Raw genomic sequence first — 8,327 nt, 5'->3', positions numbered from 1 at the left:
GCATCTTCTGCAATCTCTGTTGTTTATATGGAGAGTCCCAGAGTACACAAGAAGATCTAGATCTCAGAACATTAGTCTGAGCAGGAAGGGAGGGGGGGGTGTACACATGGATCCACACATATTCTTACACACCATGAACAATCATAGTGGGGGAGGAGATCCAAGCTAAGGCTCCTAACCTCCATATTCTCCCATAATTACTTTCCATTTTCATGCTGAAATGCATACTTGAAACTGAGTTCCTACGATCACTATCTCTTTTCCCATGGTTTGGCCCTCCCATCCTCCAGTCTGACTTCTAAACATGTTTGCCACATGCACTGTCACTGGCCTACTTCCTGGTTTCCCTAAATTACCCTAGCAGAGATTGCATCAATTGCTTCTCTTTCAAGGTGCCCTTGCAATGTCAAGAGGTGGGGAGGTGCAAACAGCTTCCCCTATCTCACAGTATTTCAATCACCTGGCATTCATTACCACCAATTAACCTGGGTGGATATAGATGCCAACCTGACTATGCTCATTTGACAGTGATTCTTCAGCTGTCTTTAGTTCAAATTTTTTCTTCAGTTGTGACCAAAGTTATGACTGCTTTTTCATTCATTCAAAAGACTTTTATTGAGAGTGTAGCACACATTTTGGCTCTGGCCACAGCAATGATTCCAAGGAAGGTTTACCCAGAATTCCCTGGCATGTAGTAAGTGCTAAGTAACCACCTGCTTGTAGACTTACTGGCTTGTTGACCTTGTATTAGAACAGTCTTCTGAGAAAAAAAAAAGTTACAGGATTTCATCTAAGGCATCAGAGGATGCCAGGAAGCTATCATGGCTAGCTATAAGAGAAACATGCTGGCTTAGAAGGGGTATCAGGGCAGACTGCTCTTTGGAATTGTTTACTGAGAATCAGGAGAGAGCAGCCATGGCAGAATGATGGAAACAAGCAGGCTCAAGTGCAAATCACAGGGCAATAGGGCACACCAAAAAACCCCTCTAAACCACAATGACTTACTTTCCTTTCTATTGTGTGGTGTGTGTATACATATACACATACACACACGCATGCATGCACACATTTACATATGTATATGTATATATATGTGCATGTATGGATGTGTGTGCATATACACACATGATATGGTGGAGCCTGGGAGAGGGAAGGAGGGAAGATTCCCATTCACTATCCAGATCATTCTCTTCCTGATTCCAATGTCCCTTTTCAGACTGTTTTGAGTGGCAGTAGGGTTGGGGAGCTTTATATATATTGCCCCCTCCCCCACACACACACATATAAGTTCAACCTGTTACTTTTATGTGTTGTTTGGTTTGGGGTTTTTTTTGGCAGGGCAATGAGGGTTAAGTGACTTGCCTAGGGTCACACAGCTAGTTAGGTGTCAAGTGTCTGAGGCCGGATTTGACCTCAGGTCCTCCTGAATTCAAGGCCAGTTATTTATCCACTGCACCGCCCCCCCCCCCAACCTGTTACTTTTAAAGCTATCCTGCTTGTTTGTTTCCTTCTGAATATCTATGCGCTCTCTCTCTCTCTCTCTTTTGGAAACACTATCCCTTGCCCATCTCTCCCCACCAATTGGACAAAAGAAACATAAAGCCATGGTTCTGGAGGCAGAGCCAAGATGGCGGTGTGAAACCAGAAAGCTGCCTGAGCTCTCTCAAATTTCCCTCAGAAACAATGATAAATTAAGTCTTTCAACAGATTCTGGAGCTGCAAAACCTGCAGAAAAAACAGAGTGAGGCAATCTTCTGGCTTGGGATAACCTATAGGATCTTTAGGAAAGGTTTGTTTCATCTGGGTAGAAGGGGAGCATGGCTCATTATGCAGGGTGTTTGGGCAAGGCAGCAAAAGGCTCTTAGTCACAGCACAGATCAGCAGCTGAGACCTATATTCCTAGATCAGCAAGCTAGAGGCACAACAAGCTAGTTGTAAGGCCTCCAGCCCCACCATGGAAGGATATCTGCCAGCTGGGGTATCAGCTACCCAACAAGCCCAACCATGCTGGGCCACTCCAGTCCAATGAGCAAGCTGCAAGCCGCTGACACCTCAGAGCAGAAAGCTAGTTACCTTTCCCCTGGCCCTCAGTAAAAGAAGCTTGGGACAGTGCATGCTGTACCCCAGGAGCAGAACTCAACCTTAAAAGAAACAAAAGAGGCTAAAATATGAAGAAGAAACAAAAAAGAACCCTCACCATTGACTATTACTATGGTGACAGGGAAGATCAAAACATAAACTTAGAGGAGGACAAAAATGATAAAATGCCTACATGTGAAGCCTTAAAGGGGAAGAAGAATTGGTCTTGAGACAAAAAAGCCCTCTTGGAAGAGCTCAAAAAGGATTTTATGGGGCAGTTCTGTGGCGAAGTGGATAAAGCACAGGCCCTGGATTCAGGAGGACCTGAGTTCACTTAATAGCTGTGTGACCCTGAGCAAGTCTCCTAACCCTCATTGCCCTGCAAAAAAAAAAAAAAAAGATTTTATGAACCAAACAAGAGAAGTAGAAGAAAAATGGGGAAAAGAAATGAGAGTGATGCAAGAGGGAGTCAATAGCTTGAGAAAAGGACAAAAATTGACTGAGGAAACCAACTCATTAAAAAATGCAATTGGCCAAATGGAAAAGGATGTGTAGGGGCAGCTAGGTGGTGCAGTGGATAAAGCACCAGCCCTGGATTCAGGAGGACCTAAGTTCAAATCCAGCCTCAGACACTTGACACTTACTAGCTGTGTGACCCTGGGCAAGTCACTTAACCCTCATTGCCCTGAAAGGTAGGGGGGGGGGGGTAAAAGCTGACTGGGAAAAATAATTCCTTAAGAATCAGAATTGTGCAGATGGAAGCTAATGACTCAATGAGACAACAGGAAGAAGTAAAGCAGGATCAAAAGAATAAAAACGTAGAAGAAAATATAAACTACCTCTTCAGAAAAACAACAGACTTGCAAAACAGATCCAGGAGGGACAACCTATGAATAGCTGAACTACCTGAGGATGATGATCAAAAAAAGAGCCTAGAAAGCGTATTTCATGACATTATCAAGGAGAACTGCCTCAATGTCTTACAATCAGAGGAAAGAGACTCCAAAAGGAAAACTCCAAGTAATATTATAACTAAATTCCAAAATTATCAAGTAAAGGAGAAAATACTACAAGCAACCAGAAAGAAACAATTTAAATATCAAGGAACAATGATCAGAATTACCCAGGACCTGGCAGCTTCTGCATTAAAGAATCAGAGAGCTTGGAATATGATATCTGGAGGGCAAAGGAACTGGGGTTACAACCAAGAATGTACTACCCAGCAAAATTAATCATAATCTTTCGGGGGAAAGGATGGGCATTCAATAAAATAGGGAACTTTAAACCTTTCCTAATGAAAAGCCCAGAATTGAACAGAAAATTCAATCTACAAATACAAGACTCAAGAGAGAGATGGAAAGGTAAAAAGGGGGAAAAAACATGTTATTCAAAAAGATTAAAATATTTGCATCCCTACACAGGAAGAAGATACTTGTAACTCTTGAGAACTGTATCTTTATTAAGCCAGATAGGAGCAGTATACACAGACAGAAGGTGTGGGTATACGTTGATTCAGATGTGATGATATTTGAAAAAACAAAACAAAATAAAAAGCCTTAAGGGGTAACAAAAAGGATTATACTGGGAGAAGAGGAAAGGGAAGGCAGAATGGAATAAATCACATGAAGAGGCACAAAAGATCTATTACAATAGAGGGGAAAAAAGGGAGGGGTGAGCATTGTTTTGACTTTACTCTCATCTGATTTGTCTCAAAGAGGGAATAACATACACACTCAATTGGGTATAGAATTTTATCTTTTACCCTATAGGGAAGTAAAAGGGGAAAGGAGGCAAAAAGGGTGGGGTGCTGATAAAAGGGAGGGTGAAACACGGAGAGGAAAGGGGAAAGGACAAAAAGGAAGTGGAGCTGATAGAAGGGAGAGCAAAACTAGGAACCAAAAGGGGAAAGGACAAAAGGGAGGTGGGGTTGATAGAAGGGAGGGTAAACTGAGGTGACCAGAAACAAAACACTAGTGAGAAGGGATGGGAAAGGAAAGAAGAAAGTACAAACAAGGGGGGAAACAGGATGCAGGGAAATACACAGTTAGTAATCATAACTGTGAATGTGAATAGGATGAACTCTCCTATAAAACAGAAGCAGACAGCAGAGTGGGTTAAAAACCAGAATTCTACAATATACTGTTTACAAGAAACACATTTGAAGCAGAGAGATACACACAGAGTAAAAGTAAAAGGCTGGAGCAGAATATATTATTCTTCATCTGAAATAAAAAAGGCAGGGATAGCAATCCTTATCTCAGATAAAGCAAAAGCAAAAATTCACCTAATTAAAAGAGAAAAGGAAGGAAACTATATCTTGCTAAAAGGTACCATAAACAATGAAGTAATATCAATTATAAACATGTATGCACCAAGTGGTACAGCATCCAAATTCTTCATTATGAAATACAGAGTGGGTCATTTTGACTACATTAAATTAAAAAGGTTTTGCATAAACAAAACCCATGCAAACAAGATTAGAAGGAAAGCAGGAATCTGGGAAAAAAAATTTTACAGACAGTGTTTCTGATAAAGGTCTCATATCTGTGATGACTAAATAATGTGTGTGTCCTTACCTGCCCCTCCCCCCCACTGTGGGGGGAGAACTAGCTAAGGTTTACTTATAAATTCAGTAACAGGCTTTTAAGCATTTATTAAAGTATATTAGAAGTTGAGAAAGAGAAAAAGAGAGCACATGTCTCTGAAAGAATAGAATGGAAAAGCCCTAACCCAGATCTACAGGAGAGAGAGAGAAAACCTGTCTCCCCCTAGCAGCTCACGATTCCCAAGTAAGTGACAGAGTCCCAGCCAGTTCCCCCAGAAGCCCTCTGTGGAACAGAAGGTGGGGAGGTTCCCCCCCCACACCCTACACACACACACACACACACACACACACACACACACACACACACACACACAGCTCCAAGCTAATTGGCTGGTAGCATTCAAGTCCATTGATTGACATGACTTACAGGCAGTCCATGAACTTCTGGGGATAACCTAAGAAACCTTAGAAAGGTCATCTCATACTTTCTCACCAAGGGGTAGCACCCTGGTTCTCACATATCTAAAATATATAGAGAACTGGATAAAATATATAAGAATACAAGTCATTCCCCAATTAAGAAATGGTCAAAGGATACGAACAGTTTTCAGATGACAAAATTAAATCTACAGCCATATGAAAAAATGTTCTCAGTCACCACTGATTAGAGAAATGCAAATTAAAACTACTCTAAGGTACCACCTCACACCTATCCAATTGGCTGATGTGCCAAAAAAGGAAAATGATAAATGTTGGAGATGTGGGAAAATTGGAACACTAATGCACTTTGGTGGAGCTGTGAACTGTGTATATATATATATATATATATGCATGTATGTATATACCTACATACCTATATAAACATATACATATAATGTTTAGTTGTTATTCAATGGAGATAAACTGGAGTAAGAGTCATAGGAATAGAAAGAGGGCTGCAGATATCCCTAGACTTATTTTCTGTTTCCCTTCTGCCTTACATCCAGTCCCTGAACACCATCTTGGGTGGGATTGTCTACAAAGCAGCCCACCTGCCGCGTTGGGTAAGAGGAGGGGTCATACACATGTACAAAAATATTTATAGCTGCTCTTTATGTGGTGGCAAGGAATTGGAAGTTGAGGGGATGCCCATCAATTGGTGAATGGCTGGACAGGTTGTGGTATATGAATACAATGGAATACTATTGTGCTGTAAGAAACGATGAGCAGGAAGATTTCAGAGAAACCTGGAGGGTCTTGCGTGGGCTGATGATGAGTGAGATGAACAGAACCAGAAGAACATTGTACACGGTATCATCAACATTGAGTGTTGATCTACTGTGGTGGACTAGATTCTTCTCACCAATGCAATGGTACAGAAGAGTTCCAGGGGACTCATGATGGAAGAGGATCTCCAAATCCAGGAAAAAAAACTGTGGAGTATAGATGCTGAATGAACCATACTACTTCTTTTGGTTTTGGTGCTGATGTTTATCTATTTTGAGGTTTGTCATCATTGCTCTGATTTTTCTCTTATAACATGACTAATGCAGAAATATGTTTAATGTTATTATGTATATATATGTGTATATATGTGTATATATGTGTGTGTGTATACACACACACACACACATATATATATAAAACCTATATCAGATTGCCTGCTGTCTAGGGGAGGGGGGAGGGAGGGAGAAAAATCTGAAATTGGAGAGCTTGTATAAACAAAAGTTGAGAGCTATCTTTATATGTAACAGGAAAAAAAAATACTTTATTAATTAAAAAAAAGAAAAAAAAGAAAAAAGAGGAGGGGTCATAGAAACAGGCCCTTCCCACCTATTCCTAGGCTGACCAATTCTAACTCCCCAACTCACTGTTCCTCATATTCAAATCAAATTTCCCAATCATTTTGAGGGTCTTAGAATTGGTGAATTAAAGGGCCTCTATGGACTTTAAAGCCTCAGTTTTTATCCAGTGAGATTGAGCATCCCTTCAACTCAGCACCTCCCACATAGGAATTGAAATAACTGACCAGTACTCACCTTGTTACAAGTTTATGATCCAGGGACTAATGCAATGTAGACCTGAGTTTAGAGCAACTGCAAGTTGTTCAGCCTAATTATAATTCTGACAATGGTGGAGATACATGGTACTGCATAATCAAATCACTGCATGAGACTTGGGTGGTACAGATGAATACTATCTCCAGCCATAACACCCTATAGACCCCAATAAAGAGCTTTCTCCTTAGTTCCAGAACCATCAGGCCATATCTATTCATTGGCCAGGCCAGATATTGTGGCTCAGCAGGAATTCTGGGGACAAAAGACTGGCAGAAGACATTTATTTTGCCCTCACCTGTATGGTTAGATCCCTGTTTCTTGTTAAGAACAACAGATAAACTTTTTTTGTTGTTTTTTTTTGCGGGGCAATGGGGGTTAAGTGACTTGCCCAGGGTCACACAGCTAGTAAGTGTCAAGTGTCTGAGGCCGGATTTAAACTCAGGTCCTCCTGAATCCAGGGCCGGTGCTTTACCCACTGTGCCACCTAGCTGCCCCCAGATAAACTTTTATAATAAATATAGATCCCCAATGGCTATCGTTACCTGGCCCTGTCCTTGATAATTTGCATACTGGATAAGCTAAAAGCACCAATTATAATTAGCAGGTTGGACCTCTGGAGAACGCAGTGGTGTGGGTAGTAGTCCCAAACAGGCAAAGCACATATTAAAATGCTTACCTCGGGAATTTTATTTCTGTAAAAGGTGAGCATTGATTGACTCCTGAATCATGAAGGACATTATTTTTAATGATCCAACTAAAGAATCTAAGACTTTTTTTAAAAAATTATTTAAACTTTACTTTAAAATAGCTCAAACATATCTGCAGTCTCACTGACTTAACACATTCAAAACTGCTCATCCAATGTGACTCTTACTAGTGTCTTCCCATATGTTTGACACTGGTGGTCTACCCAATGTGGTGGAGATCTTGTTTACTTTCTTCTAACATCTAGAAGGTATCAGTGGAACACTCTGGCTACCTCTCTGTTATCCTTTACTCTCACTATATGTGACCAACTCCTCCCTTTTCCTACCATGCAATTTATCAAGAACATCTTTTATTCTTCTTCTTCAGAGTTCTTCACAGAATACATACTGTAGCTTGCTCACAGCCATCATAAATTTATCTCCCCATTGCTCTGTATGATATTCATTATTGATTCTTTGGAGATAGCTGTATTCTGTATTTCACTACCATATAACAAATTATTAAAATTTTTAAATGGGCCTTTGTTTTCATGAGAAGTTTGTGACCATGAAAGTAGTATTGCATTTCCTGAAGGAAAATCTAGCTCATTCTCCTGTTCAACTCATTATCACACACACACACACACACACACACACACACACACCACACTGTTAGACAAACCCTATAGGTTGTTCATCTAAATGTATGTTGAAATGTAGGCTATAGACATTCTTCATCCACTTGACCTTCCTGTCAGGCCAAACTCTTTTTGAGGGATTATAAAGCTCTTCCAGGAGGTTCTGAGATGTTCCAAGGCATACACAAATAGGAACATCTGGAGGACTATCCATAGGGAATCCATCTACAAACTGGATTCTATGCTAGATATCTTCAAAAAAGAAGACCTGGCTTAATAGTTGTATGACCCTGGAAAAGTCATTTTAGTTTTCTGGGTTTCAGTTTCCTCATATGTAAGA

This window comes from Dromiciops gliroides, chromosome 4 (genome assembly GCF_019393635.1).
Source record: "Dromiciops gliroides isolate mDroGli1 chromosome 4, mDroGli1.pri, whole genome shotgun sequence".
NCBI classification, from domain to species: domain Eukaryota; kingdom Metazoa; phylum Chordata; class Mammalia; order Microbiotheria; family Microbiotheriidae; genus Dromiciops; species Dromiciops gliroides.
This window is presented reverse-complemented; position numbering follows the sequence as displayed.